This window comes from Salmo trutta, chromosome 35, assembly GCF_901001165.1.
Source record: "Salmo trutta chromosome 35, fSalTru1.1, whole genome shotgun sequence".
Taxonomy (NCBI): domain Eukaryota; kingdom Metazoa; phylum Chordata; class Actinopteri; order Salmoniformes; family Salmonidae; genus Salmo; species Salmo trutta.
The window spans coordinates 24,567,747-24,587,973 of record NC_042991.1 but is presented as its reverse complement, the minus strand read 5'-3'; positions in this window follow the sequence as shown (position 1 = coordinate 24,587,973).

The window sequence follows — 20,227 nt, the reverse complement described above, 5'->3', positions numbered from 1 at the left end:
ATATGGTCATTATAGGAAGTGATCTTAATACTGTAGCACAAGCTAACAACCGGGAGGCAAGTTCGAACAGAACTTAAAGGGAGAACTATTGAAATGAAACGAGGAAGGGGTGAACAATTGGAGATTCTTGTTTTTTGATTTCTTTAAAATCAATTCTCAATCCTTTTTGTATTATGAAATGTAAACGTTGTGTTAAGGATTTTATTAATGTTAATCATCGATTTTAATAACAAAAATTAGCAAAACAAATCCTATTGAATATGAAATAAAGATATTTTAACACAAAAGAAAGCAACAAAACAAGAGATGATGCTAAACAATGGTCTGCATCTCATCAAAGAGAAAATAATCAGAGAGCTATGGTTTAAAGCTGATCTTGTTAAAGAAGAAAACAATTATGGGGCCGGTTTTCTCCGACACACATTTGACCTCTGTCTCAGATTACAAACACGTTGATACAAAACACATACCAAATTATTGTTTAAATAAGATACATATAGAAAGACATAATACAACACTTTCAATGTGTAGCCAGAGGTTGACATACAGCCCAAAAAAAGTGACCAAAATAAGAAAAAAAACGATATTATCATATGTGACCAAAATGGAAAAAACAGACATTATCATATGTGACCAAAAGTAAAAAAAACGGACATGATCATATGTGACCAAAATGAGAAAAAAACAGACATTATCATATGTGACCAAAATGAGAGAAAAAATACATTATCATGTGACCAAAAGGGGAAAAAACTGACATTATCATATGTGACCAAAAGGGAAGAAAACAGAGAAAGCGTCAAATGATAGACAAAAGACAGCTTAACTTTATGACCCTGAGGACTGTTGGGAGAAGGGGGAGATAGTAGTCGGGCTCTGGTCAGGATTGACAAGACAGATCCAGATACATGGATTTAACTGGAAAAGCATAGCTCATACAATGTTATCAGATAATTAAATCACGCGACGATTGTGTTTCACATCTTCTTAAATGTTTGATTCAACATGTGAAATCTAAACTGGCACTCTAAGACACAAAGCACAAAAAGAACAGACGCACTTTTAATTCCCAGAGATAGCTCAACATTACTGGATTAGAAAACTCAACGTTATGAAGAACCAGAGTACCAATTATTCCCTGTTCCGAGCGTTTCACTTAATAATAGCCACTGTATAACAAAGGGAGCTCTAAAGTGCACTTCATGGGTTTAAATGGATGTAAAGTTATATTTGCAGTTAAATTGAAATTCCTAGTAATAGATATGGCATGGGGATTTGCCCCACCAGCTTGGGCTCTGCTCAATAGACATTTATGTCTCCCTGGCTTGGGGGGATAATGTACTTACTGTCAAGTTGGTGACACTTGAGTGACATTCTAAGACAGTTATTAGACCTCATTCCCTCCTAATCATCACTTACAGTATATAAATGTCCTGATGTAGAGTATGAAAATGCAGGGGAAAACAGACATTGTTTAGTGAAATGTTCCTTGTCCCATGCTGCTTTTGCAAAATAATTGTTTTCTACTCCCCTGGGCAAGTCGTAAGTGTCGGCGCCGTATCACCACATGAAATTCATATAATCCCACTCAGCTACATAGTGGTGCAATTCTAGACTTTATACACTGAACAGAAATATTAACGCAACATGTAAAGGGTTGGTCCCATGTTTCATGAGCTGAAATAAAAGATCCCAGAAATATTCCATATGCACAAAAAGCTTATTTCTCTCAAATTGTGCACACAAATGTGTTTACATCCCTGTTAGTGATCATATCTCCTTTGCCAAGATAATCCATCCACCTGACAGGTGTGGCATATCAAGAAGCTGATTAAACAGCAAGCTCATTTCACAGGTGCACCTTGTGCTGGGGACAATAAAAGGCTACTCTAAAATGTGCAGTTTTGTCACACAACACAATGCCACAGATGTCTCAAGTTTTGAGTGAGTGTGCAATTGGCATGCTGTCTGCAGGAATGTCCATCATTGCTGTTGCCAGAGAATTGAATGTTAATTTCTCTAATTTGGTAGTATGTCCAACCGGCCTCACATCCACAGACCTCGTGTAACCGAACAGGCCCAGGACCTCCACATCCGCCATCTTCTCCTGCGGGATCGTCTGCCTGTAATATTGCACAGATTTTAAATGTAGATTACTTTTTTACACGACAGTAAATGTTTTCTGTAAACTGAGGACTATTTCTGTCTGTATTAAAGCCCACTCTGATTGGCTTTGCCTGGCTCACCAGAGGGTGGGCCTGGCTCCCAAATGGGTGGGCCTATGCCCTCCCAGGCCCACCCATGGCTGCGCCCCTGCCCAGTCATGTGAAATCCATAGATTAGGGCCTAATTAATTGATTTCAATTTACTGATTTCCCTATATGAACTGTAGCTCAATAAAACCATTGAAATTGTTGCATGTTGTGTTTATATTTTTGTTCAGTATAAGATTGTATATACATTTCGCTATAGGCCCATGCATGTGCAGAATGTGATGTAAGGCTATCTATGGCTTATATTCAAATACTTTGATTGCCTTTCATCATAGAGTACATGCTAGGGCATGAGGATCATCCTAAATGTAGTGTTATTATCTCTGTTATTTGATGACTCTAGGCAAGACTGTGCAGTTGAACATGCAGAAGTTCTGTCCTGTACAGTCATGCTGTGGATTATAGTGTTTTGCTTTTCCTTAATGCCTCTGTTTTGAGAACATCTTTCTGAAATATGTATATGCAGGTCACATCTATTCACACCTACCTCACTGGTCAGACAGAGCTGACCGTTGCGGCTCACTACACACATAATGATGCTAACCCTCTGGCCTTCACAAACATAGTCATTAGCTGGTAATTGCTTAATGGTGCCGGGGTGCCAGGTCAATATGAATGTGTTGCTGTTATTAGCTGAACTTCATACTGTCTGTATGCACCAATGTAACCTACATGATTACATTGCCTCTGCATTCATAGGTCTCAATAATGCTGGAAGCTCTAGTTTTATGGGTTCATTGATTGAAAAGAAAGAAAGAGCATGAGCGGGACATTCTGGTCTTATCTTTTATTTTTATTATTCTTGTCTTATCTTTTGTCTTTATTATTCTGGTCTTACCTTTTATCTTTATTATTCTGGTCTTACCTTTTCTCTTTATTATTCTGGTCTTTTATATTCATTATTCTGGTCTTATCTTTTATCCTTATTATTTTGGTCTTATCTTTTATCTTTATTATTCTTGTCTTACCTCCAATCTTTATTATTCTGCTTTGATTTGTTATCTCCTCATCTTTCAGATCCTCCTGATATCTCTCTCTTTCCACATAATTCCCTTTCTTTGCCTGTCAGATATAGAAGTGCAAGCTGTCAAAGGGGTCCAGTTGTTGTCTTTCTTACCCAGGACGCACTGCAATCACACACTCAGATAGGTTTTCCATCCCCTGTTTTTCTTTCACTTCTTCTGGCAATAGCAACTGTAGACTTCAGGTCAGGATACCGCATATCCCATGTCGACAACAGACATGCACAATCATTTATCTTCTTAATGTCTTGGAAAACGAAACAATTTAGACATTCCATTAGAACCCTGCCCATATCATCTCAACTGTAGTTTTTCTTAGTTAAAACCAGAAAATTATAGTGTGTTTTTTATTTATTCCCTCTCCTTACATTTAATTGCTGGGATTGTTTTCTCAACAAATACCAAACAGGGTATGCTCAGAGCCATGCATTTAGAGAGTTGGGCCGAAGCGGTTTCTACATTATGATGCATTTACATGACACGTCAACATTCTATGGCAGCCATCTTAGCTCCCCATTAACATTACATGGGGAATATTTAAACAATGCTACAATGCTACACACTTCTGTGGCCAAAAGGTTGCGCAACTCTCTGTGTGTACTGTCTGTGTAGACTCACTGTGACCCTGTATGTTGGTAGCATGAAGCTAGGAAAAGCATGAGTGTAGAGGGTAGGTTATTTGACGCTGACGACAGCCTAGATGGCTAGTTCTCCAGTGGGAATGTTACAGTATGTGGAGGTTGTAGACCTTCTAACAAGCTTTTTGCAACTCAGCAACATTTTTATGCAGGGTAGTATAAAACACAGATACAATATCCAGCCAGTAACATATTTCCGTCTTGCTTAATGAAGTGCTTTTTAAGCACATCTACAAACACGTCTACCTTATTAAAAAAGATATGCCTTATAACCACCAACAATAAAAAATATGTACATACATAACCATAGTTTCAGTGTAACCTAAATATCTAATTTTCATGTTCATGTCACATTCATTTCTGGATTTTTAGAGGGCATTCAACAGGATCAAACTTGATCACCATCTGTTGCAAAGCGATATCATTATGAAATGTGCTAAATGGTTTTGAAGATGTAATGTACAGTACCAGTCAAAAGTTTGGACACACCTACTCATTCAAGGGTTTATCTTTATTTTACTATTTTCTACATTGTAGAGTGATAGTGAAGACATCAAAGATATGAAATAACATATATGGAATCAGGTGTAACCAAAAAAGTGTTAAACAAATCAAAATATATTTTATATTTGAGATTCTTCAAAGTAGCCACCCTTTGCCTTGATGAAAGCTTTGCACACTATTGGCATTCTCTCAACCAGCTTCATGAGGTAGTCACCTGGAATGCATTTCATTTAACAGGTGTGCCTTGTTAAAAGTTAATCTGTGGAATCTCTTTCCTTCTTAATGTGTTTGAGCCAATCAGTTGTGTTGTGACAAGGTAGGGGTGGTATACAGAAGGTAGCCCTATTTGGTAAAATACCAATTCCATTTTATGGCAAGAACAGCTCAAATAAGTAAAGAGAAACGACAATCCATCATTACTTTAAGACATGAAGGTCCGTCAATCCGGATTATTTCAAGAACTTTGAAAGTTTCTTCAAGTGCTGTTGCAAAAACCATCAAGCGCTATGATGAAACTGGCAATCATGAGGACCGCCACAGGAAAGGAGGACCCAGAGTTACCTCTGCTGCAGAGGATAAGTTCATTAGTTACCAGCCTCGGATTGCAGCCCAAATAAATGCTTCACAGAGTTTAAGTAACAGACACATCGCAACATCAACTGTTCAGAGGAGACTGCGTGAATCAGGCCTTCGTGGTCGAATTGCAGCAAATAAACCATTACTAAAGGACACCAATAAGAAGACGAGACTTGCTTGGGCCAAGAAACACAAGCAATGAACCTTAAACTGGTGGAAATCTGTCCTTTGGTCTGATGAGTCCAAATTTGAGATATTTGGTTCAAACCGCCATGTCTTTGTGAGATGCAGGGTAAGGTGAATGGATGATCTCTGCATGTGTGGTTTCCACCGTGAAGCATGGAGGAGAAGGTGTGATGGTGTCGGGGTGCTTTGCTGATGACACTGTCTTTGATTTATTTAGAATTCAAGGCACACTTAACCAGCATGGCTACCACAGCATTCTGCAGCGATACGCCATCCCATCTGATTTGCGCTTAGTGGGACTATCATTTGTTTTTAACAGGACAATGACCCAAAACACACCTACGCCTCCAGGCTGTGTAAGGGCTATTTAACCAAGAAGGAGAGTGATGGTGCTGCATCAGATGACCTGGCCTTCAAAATTATCCGACCTCAACCCATTTGAAATGGTTTGGGATGAGTTGGACTGCAGAGTGAAGGAAAAGCAACCAACAAGTGCTCAGCATATGTGGGAACTCCTTGTAGACTGTTGGAAAAACATTCCTCATGAAGCTGGTTGAGAGAATGCAAAGAGTGTGTAAAGCTGTCATCAAGGCAAAGTGTCACAAACTTTGTCTGAAGAGGAGAAATCATCGGACCAATATGCAGCGGTTAAGGTGCTCATCTTCTTTTATTTTAGAAGGGGGAAAAAACTCCGGACTGTGGCTCCAGACTGTGTGCCGTCTCTGCAGGCTCCGGACTGTGGGCCGTCTCTGTAGGCTCCGGACTGTGGGCCGTCTCTGCAGGCTCCGGACTGTGGGCCGTCTCTGTCGGCTCCGGACTGTAGGACGTCGCCGGAAGCACTGGATGGGGAACTGTTGCCGGAAGCTCTGGACGGGGAACTGTCGCCGGAAGCTTTGGACGGGGAACTGTGGCAGGAAGCTTTGTACGGGGACTGCGCACTGAAGGCCTGATGCGTGGGGCTGGCTTTGGAGGCGCCAGACTAGTGACACGCACCACAGGGCTAGTGCGAGGAGTAGGAACAGGACGTACTGGACTGGGCAGGCGCACTAAAGGCCTGGTGCATGGGGCTGGCTTTGGAGGCGCCAGAACAGTGAACTGGATACACTGGCCCTTGACTACGCACTGGAGGTCTGGAGCGCACAGCCTGCACAACCTGTCCTGGCTGGATTGTTACTGTAGCCCGGCACGGGCGGAGTGCTGGCACAGGACGAACTGGGCTGTGCTGAGGCATGATGGCTGCCGTGCGTAGAGCAGGCGCAGGGTAGCCTGGGCCTAGGAGACACACTGGTGGCCAGATGTATTGAGCAGGCATACTTCTCCCTGGCTGGATGCCCACTCTAGCACGGCACTTGCGCGGGGCTGGTATCGCTCGTACCGGACTGTGCGTGCGAATGGGCGAGACCGTGCGCACTTCTGCATAGCACGGCGCTCTCACCGCCAAACGCTCCCCATAATAAGCACGAGGAGTTGGTTCAGGCCTATTGCCAGACTTACTCCAACTCCCCGTGTGCCCCCCAAAAAATGTTTTTGGGATGCCTCCTCACCTCCTGAAATGGAGAATATAGTGCCTCGTACCTCCGTCGCTCAGCCTTTGCTGCCTCCAGCTCCTCCTTTGGGCGCTTTTACTCCCCAGCCTGGTGCCATGGTCCTTTCCCATCTAACACCTCCTCCCATGTCCACGACTCCAAATAACTTTCCTGATGCTCCTTCCTCCGCTGCTTGGTCCTACTTTGGTGGGTGGTTCTGTCACAAACTTCGTCGTCTGAAGAGGAGAAATCATCGGACCAATATGCAGCGGTTAAACAGACGTTCCGCTAGCGGAACGCCTCACCAATATCCAATGGTATAGCGTGGCGCGAATTACAAATACCTAAAAAATGCTAAAACTTCAATTTCTCAAACATATGACTATTTTACACCATTTTAAAGACAAGACTCTCCTTTATCTAACCACATTGTCTGATTTCAAAAAGGCTTTAAAACGAAAGCAAAACATTAGATTATGTCAGGAGAGTACCCTCCCAAAAATAATCACACAGCCATTTTCAAAGCAAGCATATATGTCACAAAAACCAAAACCACAGCTAAATGCAGCACTAACCTTTGATGATCTTCATCAGATGACACTCCTAGGACATTATGTTATACAATACATGCATGTTTTGTTCAATCAAGTTGATATTTATATAAAAAACCAGCTTTTTACATTAGCATGTGATGTTCAGAACTAGCATACCCACCGCAAACTTCCGGTGAATTTACTAAATTACTCACGATAAATGTTGACAAAAAACATAACAATTATTTTAAGAATTATAGATACAGAACTCCTTTATGCAATCAGATTTTAAAATAGCTTTTCGGTGAAAGCACATTTTGCAATATTCTGAGTAGATAGCCCGGCCATCATGGCTAGCTAATTTGACACCCACCAAGTTTGGCCCTCACCAAACTCAGATTTACTATAAGAAAAATTGGATTACCTTTGCTGTTCTTCGTCAGAATGCACTCCCAAGACTTCTACTTCAACAACAAATGTTGTTTTGGTTCGAAATAATCCATAGTTATATCCAAATAGCTCCGTTTTGTTCGTGCGTTCAAGTCCCTATCTGAAGGGTGACGCGCCGGCGCATTTCGTGACAAAAAATGTCTAAATATTCCATTACCGTACTTCGAAGCATGTCAAACGCTGTTTAAAATCAATTTTTTATGATATTTATCTCGTAAAATAGCGCTAATATTCCAACCGGGCGACATTGTATTCGTTCAAACACTGAAAGAAAAAAATGGAGTCGTCTCATGCACGCGCGCTCCAGTGTCATTGTTCTCAGCAGGACCACTCACAAAAACTCAAGCTGTTTTTCGCCCAGAGACTGGAGAGGGTCTCATTCAACTTTCTGGCGCCTTCTGAGAGCCAATGAAAGCCTTAGAAATTGTCACGTTACAGCAGAGATGCTGTATTTTTGATAGAGATACCCTAGAAGGAGAACAAATTGTCATACAGGGCACTTCCTGTATAGAATCTTCTCAGGTTTTGGCCTGCCATATGAGTTCTGTTATACTCACAGACACCATTCAAACAGTTTTAGAAACTTTAGAGTGTTTTCTATCCAAATCTACTAATTATATGCATATTCTTGTTTCTAGGCAGGAGTAATAACCAGATTAAATCGGGTACATTTTTTATCCGGCCGTGAAAATACTGCCCCCTATACCATAACAGGTTAAGGTGCTCATCTTCTTTTATTTTAGAAGGGGAAAAAAACACTTATACAAAACAAACGACGAAAACAGTCCTGTAAGGTGCTCAGACTATACACGGAAACAACCACCCACAAACACAAGAGAAAATAAACCCACTTAAATATGGCCTCCAATTCGAAGCAACAACAACCAGCTGCTTCTAATTGGAGGTTGTTCCCAAAACTAACATAGATATAGAAAAACTAGAAAACCCACATAGAAATAGAAAGCATAGAACATAAACCAAAACCCCGAAACACACTAAACAAACACCCTCTGCCACGCCCTGACCACTCTACAATAACAAACAACCCCTTTTACTGGTCAGGACGTGACACAAAGGGTGGCTATGTTGAAGATTTGTTTATCACTGTTTTGGTTATTACATGGTTCGATATGTGTTAATTCAGAGTTTTGATGTCTTCAATATTAATCTACAATGTTGAAAATAGTAAAAATAAAGAAGAACACTTGAATGAGTAAGTGTGTTCAAACTTTTGACTGGTACTGTGTATGGTTAGCACACCTGGGAATATGGTGCTAAACCACTGAGATGTCAATGAAATATTGGTGGCTTCAAACCTAATTGAATGACTGTCATAATCAAGAAATGTTTCTCCAACATCTCCAACAGAATACTTTGAGTAGCTTGCTGTAGGCTACAAAATGGCAAAAATTCACCTATCATTTTATTGAGGCATCTGGCACAAATCATATTTTTAATCACATTCAGATGATTCCACAGACGTGTCCCAAATTAATACAGTAAAGAGGGTTTTTTGGGGAATTTGAACAATTTATTTCTGATTTCCTCTATTCACTCACTCATGAAAATGCTACTCATTGTCTATCCCCTTTTAGACTGAAATCAGAAGAGCCTAATGTGCTAATATGAATTACAGTAATACACCCTGAGCAATGATGGGGCAATGATAGGTTGTCCTCGAAGAAGCCCCTCTCTATCTTTGGAGTGTTGCCACTGTCTTGGAATACGGTGGTCGACCCAATTCTGCTGGGAGGCTTTTAGGAAGTCTTACAGTAAACAAAGCCTTGTGTCTCTGTGTGTAACGACCCCAGAACTTCCCCTTTTTGTTTGGGCACGACAAACCCACCGATGAAAGCTCGTAGCCTGAAGGGCAAGGGGCTACAATAGGCTGTCTGTTTAGCGGAGGCCTGCAAAGCCTGCTGCTTCTATCAGAGGAGGTTGGAGGGAGGTATGTGGGTGGGAGGTGCAGGCAAAACAGAGTAGACTCACAGGATCTCTTCCCTCACCAGTTCTCCCAGCAGGTATAAATGGACAGACTATGGACACACTAACAGGCCCAGTTTTCTTTTCTCCCCATCCAGGGATTCTTCTCTTGCCATCCCCCTCTGCATTCCCAGTGGCTCCTGAGCCATGACGCAGTGTGGACGTTTTGTTCCTGCTCTTAGGTTTATGTGTTGTTTCAATGTACATGCTACCAGTGCTTTATAGTATACAACCTGTCATTCACACTGGCCTACCAGACTATTAACGTCCTGCATTTGGAGAAAAGCATGAAAGACATTATTGATCTTATTCTTTTCTCAGGGCTTGAGTTTCACATCAGAATAATGTGAATTTACTTATTCGCCATAGTGAACCAGCATTCCATGTCTGTTTCTCATGCCATGGATAACATTTCTGTGTTGTATTGTGTGCTGGAAGGTGTTCATACAGTACAAGTCATTTCTCATTTATCTTCTTTAATTCAGATCCATCTGTTGGTGGCAAGTGGTGCGGGGTCTCAGAGCGCTCCCGGGGATTATTTCAGACATAGACCTAGCTTTGACTCACATCTGTCACTTGTATTTTCAGAGCTCCTTCACAGACTATTACCAATTACCATAGCAGTACATGCAGGATGAGAAATGAAATGGTAACAGTTTATTTTTTATGTATGTTATGCAACCACACAATATTTGTCCCACTTTTGCGGTGCCTGTTCTCATTGATTCAGTGTTGTGTTCTCCCTCTACACCATGATCATAGAGGGAACCATCACAGCAGAGCACATGTTCGGTGATGGTGAATTCCAACACGTACAGCATAGATCAGTAACATTTACCTTACATTTTAGTCATTTAGCAGACACTCTTATCCAGAGCGACTTACAATTAGTGCATTCATCTTAAGATACCTACTTGAGACAACAACACATCACAATCATATCAAGTACATTTACCCTCAACAAAGTATTTATCAGCAACGCCAGCGCTAGTAGGAATGGGTGGGTGTGGGGGGGGGGGGGGGGTCTGATGTACCATGAGAGTTATTTAAGATGCTCTTAACACAGTAATTACATTTTCAGGTTGCATTATTCAAAAATATCGTTAGTTATGAGGTCCAAATAAGTGTGACCGAATAAAGTGTGGAAGTACTACAGTAGTCTGGATCTGGCATTCTATTGGCTCTGTCTGGACCCTTGCATTTTCAGTAACTCAGTGAAGCAACTATTGACCTGTGCAGCAGTGCTAATAGATCCACAGCTAGAGCTGGGAGACCAGACCACGACGACGACAATGTCTGTGGGTCTGGGATCAGACGTTACACTGAAGTCTTAACTGGTCACATGGCACTTATCTCAAAGAGGCTTATCATTAACCTTTGCATACTGGACAAATTCCCTGCCCACTTCTCTCATTGTCTCTGGCTAATTATCCCCAAGTTTAATTGGCTAAATAAATCACAGCCAGGCCTTAACAACTTCTGTGTCGGGGACAAGTCTGGAACTCAATGGGCAGTGTGAATCAAATCACCCAGGTAATTAAAACGTAATGGTGAAACATAGCTAGGTCACTTCACCACAATTGTCTTAGTTTATCATGGACTTGCTAGTGGTAGTATAATGCTAACTCGTGCATATATTGTTTCCATGTTTTTGTATAGAGAACCGGCATTCATATTCTTATAACATAGTTGTAATGGAGTATCAAGTATGATTCCCAAAATGGTGCCATGTACACCCTTTGTATTGTCCATGCAAACTCAAAAGGTTACAGGCAAGCAGTTTGATTAAACCATGGGTTGGTTCACAACAAGGTACAAAAGGTTTTCGAATTGCAGGTGTAATGGTAGTCAAGTCTGCCATTGAAGTCCCCCTATTGGGTGGTAAAAATGTTGTCAGGCAGAACCTAACATATCTGTGGTGGATTGGAAGCATGGCACCCATCCCATTTCATGGTGCTATTGTGTAAAACGTTCTAAGCGGCCAATTCACGAGGATTCGCGGCTCAGGTTAGACACAATCTAAGGTGCACCTCTGAAATAAATGGTGAGATCGGTCACAGATGAAAACCATGTTTAATAAAGGCACTGTGTTGTCAGCTCATAACCAGAGAGTGTTTTCTTTTTCACACCATGCCGCTTGATCATGGGGATTTTTGTGCTCTTTGCTTAAGATTTTCTATGAAATAGGATTTTCTCTCTTTGTGAGGTAGGAAGTCCAATGCAGTGGGTCTCAGCATGGGTCTCTCCTTCTGTGGGGAAGGTATGTCCTACTAGAGAGTTTCTGACACATTCTTTACCAACTATCTCTTGCTGATAGAAACCAATGAATAGAAAATCAGAAGCTATTTGTTGTCCAGCAGAGAACAGTGAGGGACGGAGAAGGCTATTTTAATTCATGTAATACGTTATTGACTTTGACCCTTTGGGAGCACCGTTTGAGGACACTGGTGATCCCTTTTGACTTACATTTCAGTTCTGCCATGAGACAATCAGAATACGCCTATCTACTTTCATTCTTTCACCTTCCTTTTCATCTGTTTAAGAATTTGAAATCAATTTGAAGCATTTCTCGTTTAAGGGTGAAACAAATTGCTTTCAGAGCCCATATAGGCGTATCTACTGCTTTGGCTTTGATTTATGCTCTAGTTTTCTGTGCATCTCAGACAGATCAGGACATAAACGCATATACACATACTTCTACAATTATTGCTCAAACACAAATACCATTTAAAAGTGTCTGACAGCTTTGTAGTTTTCTCAATTGCATCCTTTAATTTGTGTACCAACGTAATTACTGATTCCATGACATTTTATAAATGACAGTGAAATCCAACCTCGAGAGATCTCTAATGTATCCACCTAAACTTTACATTTTCTAAAACAACATTTACAGTAGTCTACATTTTCTTTGGAAAACTGTCATGTTAACTAGTATAAGCATTTTGTCTGGATAAGCTACAACTCAAGGCAAAACGATGCTAGGTTTGTTAGAAACATGTTTTTCAAAACAAGGGGTATAGTAGATCTATATTATAGCTGAGCTATTATTGAAGAATGCACATATGGAATATCGCCAGTGGACAGCTATTACCCAGCCAATACCCAGTGCAGAATGACATTTGTGATTATGTAGATTGCCACTGTCAAAAGCCCATGTCAAAGTTTGTTTAAATTATACTAAATAGGTGTTGCTAAGCAAAAGACAGAGAAAGGAATCATGAACCACATTTGCAAAACAATGAACATAATGCAACAGATTTGGCTGTCATTTAAAAGGCTTTGCATAATTACGCTCCCATTGAATAATTCTCCATAATTGCACATGCACTAATGCTCACCAAGAACAGCACACTATTCACTAAACCAGAAGTGTGTTTGTCTTTAATTGCTGCCCGTTCTTTTTAAACCCATCTTCAAAGGTCAAGTTTATTTAAATATATTATATTGTGTTTTCATATATTTTGCATGTGACGTTGTCTAATAAAATGTTTGAAATAATATAAAATGAAGCTAATAGTAAAGGAGTTCAAGGTGGAGAAAGGTGCCAATTCAGCTATTCTCCCATAAGCAGTGTTCATTCATATTTTCAATGGTGATTCATGTGTCCTTTCTCCCCATCCCATCCAGGGGAGAATGTGTGTGTGCTCAGTTGGCCTGAAGAATATGTTTAGTTAAATAAAGGTTAAATAAAATAAATCTCCAGTCAGAGTCTGGGAGCCCCACTGGACCCACAGGGTCAGATGAGGTGTTTTCTAACCCATTGTTGTCAATTTCACATTTCTGTCTTGAAAACGTGAAAGAAAGCAGACGTGAGTGTTTTTTTAAATCCCATTTCTTCTTGGAAGTGTGGCCACCTGAAGGTAAACAGTGGACAGGAGGGCACGGGGTCAGCTGTGTGTCTGGACCGAGCCTTTCCCCATAAACTGAGGATGTCAGAGGCCTGGCTCGGCCCTGTCTGGAGCTCTGAGAGGGGCTGAGCCACTGTGGCACCTGGGCTGACTGTCTGACATCCCGTCAAGCTCCGGGGCAGGGATTGTCATGGAGTAGAGCTGCCTCCTGAGTCCCCATTCTCGTTTAGCATGCAGGGTTGGTACAGAAGGGCTCATGTTCTCGAGGCCCCTCCAGTCCGAGGCCGGGGCGGCTTTGGAGAGCTAAATGTCTGGCCAAATGAACCCATAATCCCTTGCAACCGTTCAAAATGTATGGGCAGAGAGAGGACAGGGGTCTGCTGGTGGCTCAAAGGGGGGTGCCTGGGCCTTCTGGAACAGCATATCAGCAATCTCATCAGTTGCCCTGCAGGTAGCCTCCCACCCAGCCTCAGCACTGGAGACACGCAGAGCTGAAATAGCATAGAATATGTCCCCTCTGCGTGCCCCTGAGGAAACAAAGCACAATGTCACCAAGTTAGTTTCAGATCAGAGTTATGAAGATCAGTACAAAGAGTGAACTGAGGGAACTAGGTGTGGGAGTTGTTACAAAGTCATATCAACAATATCAAGGTTCACATAGGGAGATGTTGAATTAATAGAAAGGATTGTATAACTTCTCTCTTTTGTTACTCACAATAAACTACTTGAATTGAGATTTTTCTAACTTTTGAACAACCTCCTCAGCTTTTTATTTCTTGCTGTCTTTTACGTACACAACAATGCCAAGCTCACACTATCTGACCTGATTGAGCTGGAGGTTTTTAAGTATTGGCAGATTCTAAACAGGCTGCCTTTTCAAGGTCACAGTGAATCACAAACAGTTTGAGTATCTTTCACTTTATGAGTATGTATTGGATTCAATGACTTCTCCCAGAGCATTCTCAACTATGTTGACGGAGGCCTTGAATTTGTCCTTGAGACATACGGAGTCTATTGAATCTCTTTTTTTTAATCCAGTTCAGATATTTTAAGAAAAATTATCATTTTCATACTGCATTTTCAGATGTCTTTTATCCCTTTGTGAACAAAGAGTCTTACACCGTTTATGCAACGTCTGATCACATTGGGACCATGATACACCGCAGGCTATTTTGAAGTTCACATCTATATCTACTGATTCAAACCCCAGACCATTTAGCTTGTTTAAATATCTGTGTTCGGAGAAAATGACCCAGCTGATTGGGAGCCCCCGTTTGAGGGAGATTAAGGTTGCTTGTGTATCAGCTTAAAACAGGGGACAAGACAAGCACCCCAACATGACCTTTTCACATCCCTAGTGGGCCTGATTGTCCTGCAAATCACCAACATGGGCAGGAGCATGTTCTGTCAGGAGCTTAGAGGCTCAGTAAGACCTGCATGACCAAGACACTTGATGACTTATTAAAAGCAGAACAAGGCGTAAAAGAGGGAGAATGTCTGGCTCATCACCCCCTCAATAAGGCACCAGACGTCTCCCAGGCCAGCACTGTTCCCATGGCATTTGATTAAACCATCATGTCACAAGTATGACTTTCGGTGAGAATATTGTAAGTTCAATGGTTTCTGATATATCTGATATATAGCCATCCCTGTCAGTGTAAGATTTAGTGCATGATATTATGCATAAAAGCTTGACGGTTTCATTTCGATGATATAAGATGAATACCAGTTAATAATAGCAATAAGGCACCTCAGCATTTGTGGTATATTGCATACAGTTGAAGTCGGAAGTTTACATACACCTTAGACAAATACATCTAAACTCAGTTTTTCACAATTCTTGACATTTAATCCAAGTAAAAATTCCCTGTCTTAGGTCAGTTAGGATCACCACTCTATTTTAAGAATGTGAAATGTCAGAGAGAATGATATTTTTCAGCTTTTATTTCTTTCATCACATTCCCAGTGGGTCAGAAGTTTACATACACTCAATTAGTATTTGGTAGCATTGCCTACATTGTTTAACTTGGGTCAAACGTTTTGGGTAGCCTTCCACAACCTTCCCACAATAAGTTGGGTGAATTTTGGCCCATTCCTCCTGACAGAGCTGGTGTAACTGAGTCAGGTTTGTAGGCCTCCTTGCTCACACACGCTTTTTCAGTTCTGCCCACATATTTTCTATAGGATTGAGGTCAGGGCTTTGTGATGGCCACTCCAATACCTTGACTATGTTGTCCTTAAGCCATTTTGCCACAACTTTGTCCATTTGGAAGACCCATTTGCGACCAAGCTTTAACTTCCTGACTGATGTCTTGAGATGTTGCTTCAATATATCAACATACTTTTCCTCCCTCATGATGCCATCTTTTTTTGTGCACCAGTCCCTCCTGCAGCAAAGCACCCCCACAACGTGATGCTGCCACCCCCGTGCTTCACAGTTGGGATGGTGTTCTTCGGCTTGCAAGCCTCACCCTTTTTCCTCCAAATATAACGAGGGTCATTATGGTCAAACAGTTGTATTTTTCTTTCATCAGAACAGAGGACATTTCTCCAAAAAGTACAATCTTTGTCCCCATGTGCAGTTGCAAACCGTAGTCTGGCTTTTTTATGGCGGTTTTGGAGCAGTGGCTTCTTCCTTGCTGAGCGGCCTTTCTGGTTATGTCGATATGGGACTCGTTTTACTGTGGATATAGATACTTTTGTACCTGATTCCACCAGCATCTTCACAAGGTCCTTTGCTGTTGTTCTGGGATTGATTTGCACTTTTCGCACCAAAGTTCGCATCATCTCTAGGAGACAGAACGCGTCTCCTTCCTGAGTGGTATGACGGCTGCGTGGTCCGATGGTGTTTATACTATGGTCCCATGGTGTTTAAACCATGGTGTTTATACTAGTACTATTGTTTGTACAGATGAACGTGGTACCTTCAGGCGATTGGAAATTGCTCTCAAGGATGAACCAGACTTGTGGAGGTCTACATTTTTTTCTGAGGTCTTGGCTGATTTCTTTTGATTTTCCCATGATGTCACGCAAAGAGGCACTGAGTTTGAATTTAGGCCTTGAAATACATCCACAGGTACACCTCCAATTGACTCAAATTATGTCAATTTTCCTGTCAGAAGCTTCTAAAGCCATGACATCATTTTCTGGAATTTTCCGAGCTGTTTAAAGGCACAGTCAACTTAGTGCATGTAAACTTCTAACACACTGGAATTGTGATACACTGAATTTTAGGTGAAATAATCTGTCTGTAAACAATTGATTGAAAAATTATCTGTGTCATGCACAAAGTAGATGTCCTAACCGACTTGCCAAAACTATAGTTTGTTAACAAGAAATTTGTAGAGTGGTTGAAAAACAATTTTTAATGACTCCAACCTAAGTGTATGTAAACTTCCGACTTCAACTGTATATACCACAGCTAAGGGCTGTTGTAACGGTCGTCGTATGGAGTAGACCAAGGCGCAGCGGGTTGAGTGCTCATTTTAACGTTTATTGAACACTTACAAAACAAAACAAGAAAACGAACGAACGACAAACAGTAATGCAGGCTAAACACAGCAGTGCAAAAACAACTTCCCACAAAAGACAGGTGAAAAAAGGGCTACCTAAGTATGACTCCCAATCAGCAACAACGATGTACAGCTGTTCCTGATTGAAAGCCATACCAGGCCAACAAAGAAATACACAACATAGAAAAACCATAGAAATACAAAACATAGAACAATACCCAAAAACCCCAGAACACATAAAACAAACACCCCTCTTACATAAATACATATCCCAACAGACCCCGAACCACATAAAACAAACACCCCCTGCCACGTCCTGACCAAACTACAATAACAAATAACCCCTTTACTGGTCAGGACGTGACAGCTGTGTCCAAGCACTCCACAATGCGTCCTGCCTAAAACAGCCCTTAGTCATGGTATATTGGCCATATACCACACCCCCTCATGCCTTATTGCTATTATAAACTGGTTAACAATGTAATTAGAGCAGGAAAAATACATGTTTTGTCATACCTGCGGTATACGGTCTGATATACCACGACTGTCAGACTGTCAGCATTCAGGGCTCAAACCACCCAGTTTACAATGATGCTTATAACATAATCATACACAGGAAGACATATGCCAGGAAGACAAAAAGCTTGACACATATTTAATGCACCAACTTGCCCACAGCACACATCTAACAAGCACCGGCAAGCACTCAGCCTCTGCACTGGTATCAGATCAAAGCATGGGATGCTCTTCAGGCCAGCCATCATGTTTTTTCCTGTATACATTATCTAATGAGAGAGGCCTAAACACACAATTACAAGTCAGCCTACATACCACTGCTTTATAGAGCTAAACTGCCGTGCTGCATGCCACATTTCAAGTACCAATGTGGAATGGCACGTTAGCCAGCAGAGCTCTCCTCATCAGTGAGGAGAGGAAGAAGCTCCACTACTGGAGGTGGTAGACCACTTGGCAGCAGATGATTAGTCATTTTTATATCCCCTGCTGTCGGGGAGTAATTCAAATGCATGCAAGCTGCACCCGTTTCTATTTGTAATTTATCCATAAACTCCAATAATAATCCTGCTTTAAAGGGATGTAACGTTGAAATATTCATGGTAGATTAATGAAATGCCTGTTTGTGTCTAATTTAAAGCCCATGGCACTGTTATGCACTTTGGCCGAACCCAAAGATACTCAATAAGTCGTTTTACTTTGGGTCTGTATCAGGGAGATCAGTTTGTGTGTTTATGTGTGGGGTGTGTTTGTGTGTTGTGCTTGTTTGAACAAAAGTTCAACCCCACAATTAAAGTAACAAACAACCTCAGCATAGTGGGGGTGTTGTTGATGAAATTAGATCTACTATTGAAGTCAGGGTCTTTAGCTCTTTGGTGACTAACATCATTGCTTGTTATTTCAACTTAGTTAAAAGTTAAAAGTGCACCACAAAAATGGTGTGAGTAGCAAGAAGATCAAAAGAACAACAAAAAAGCTTGTAATTTTCCTTTGGTAGGTTATAGTAGGTTATACACTTCACAGTGCATACTACATCAATAGCTCATCTTCAAAGTCGGAATATGTTGAATAAGCTTGTAACAAAAGCCTGTTGGTGCTTTTGTTACAAGCTTATTGTAACAAATGCAATGTCTCCTTTCTTTTGTGTATGCCAACATAAAAAGTCACATGAAGCACATATCAAACGTTCAAACCTGTAAAAGAAGAAACAATGTAAGTGACACACACACAAATTTGAGTGCACGTACGCAGGCACACTCATCAACATCTGAAGTGATTTACAAATCACCTTTGCAGATTAGTGAGGGGATTGAGTCTCCCCTTCACCAGCTGCAGGTCTGGGGGCTTCCTGTTCTTGTTGCTATAGCAGTACAGGCTCGGTGCGCTGCAGGAGGCTGTAGCCACAATGTGCTGTTTGTTAGTGTACGGCATCTGTTCTGTGTGTCACAGAGACACCCCTGGCACAGGCCCCTTCCCCACAGCCACAACGCAACACAGTATGTGGACACCCCTTCAAATTAGTGGATTCGGCTATTTAAGCCACACCCGTTGCTGACCACTGTAAAATTGAGAACACATCCATGCAATCTCCATAGACACACATTTGCAGTAGAATGGCCCATACTGAAGAGCTCAGTGACTTTCAAAGTGGCACTGTCAAAGGATGCCACCTTTCCAACAAGTCAGTTTGTCCTGCTTGAGCTGCCCAGGTCAACTGTAAGTGCTGTTATTCTGAAGTGGAAACGTCTAGGAGCAACAACAGCTCAGCCGCGAAGTGATAGGCCACACAAGCTCACAGAACGGGACAGCCAAGTGCTGAAGCACATACCGCGTAACAATCGTCTGTCCTCGGTTGCAACACTCACTACCGAGTTCCAAACTGCCTCTGGAAGCAAAGTTAGCACAAGAACTGTTCGTCGGGAGATTCATGAAATGGGTTTCCATTGCCGAGCAGCCGAACACAAGCCTAAGATCACCATGAGCAATACCAAGTATTGGCTGGAGTGGTGTAAAGTTCGCCGCCATTAGACTGGAGCAGTGGAAACACTTTTTCTGGAGTGATGAATCACCATCTGGCAGTCCGACAGACGCTACGCCCCAATGCATAGTGCCAACTGTAAAGTTTAGCGAAGGAGGAATAATGGTCTGGGTCTGTTTTTCATGGTTCGGGCTAGGCCCCTTAGCGCCAGTGAAGGGAAATCTAAACGCTACAGTCCTTTGACATTGTAGACAATTCTGTGCTTCCAACTTTGTGGCAACAGTTTGGGGAAGGCCCTTTCCTGTTTCAGCATGACAATGCCCCCGTGCACAAAGCGAGGTCCATACAGAAATGGTTTGTCGAGATCGGTGTGGAAAAACTTGACTAGCTTGCACAGAGCCCTGACCTCAACCTCATCGAACACCTTTGGGATTAATTGGAACACCGACTGCGAGCCAGGCCTGATCACCCAACATCAATGCCCGATCGTACTAATGTTCTTGTGGCTGAATGGAAGCAAGTCCCCGCAGCAATGTTCCAACATCTAGTGGAAAGCCTTCCCAGTTCATTGGAGGCTGTTATAGCAGCAAAGGGGGGGACCAACTCCATATTAATTGACATGATTTTGGAATGACATGTTTGACAAACAGCTGTCCACATACTTTTCATGTAGTGTATGTGCCAT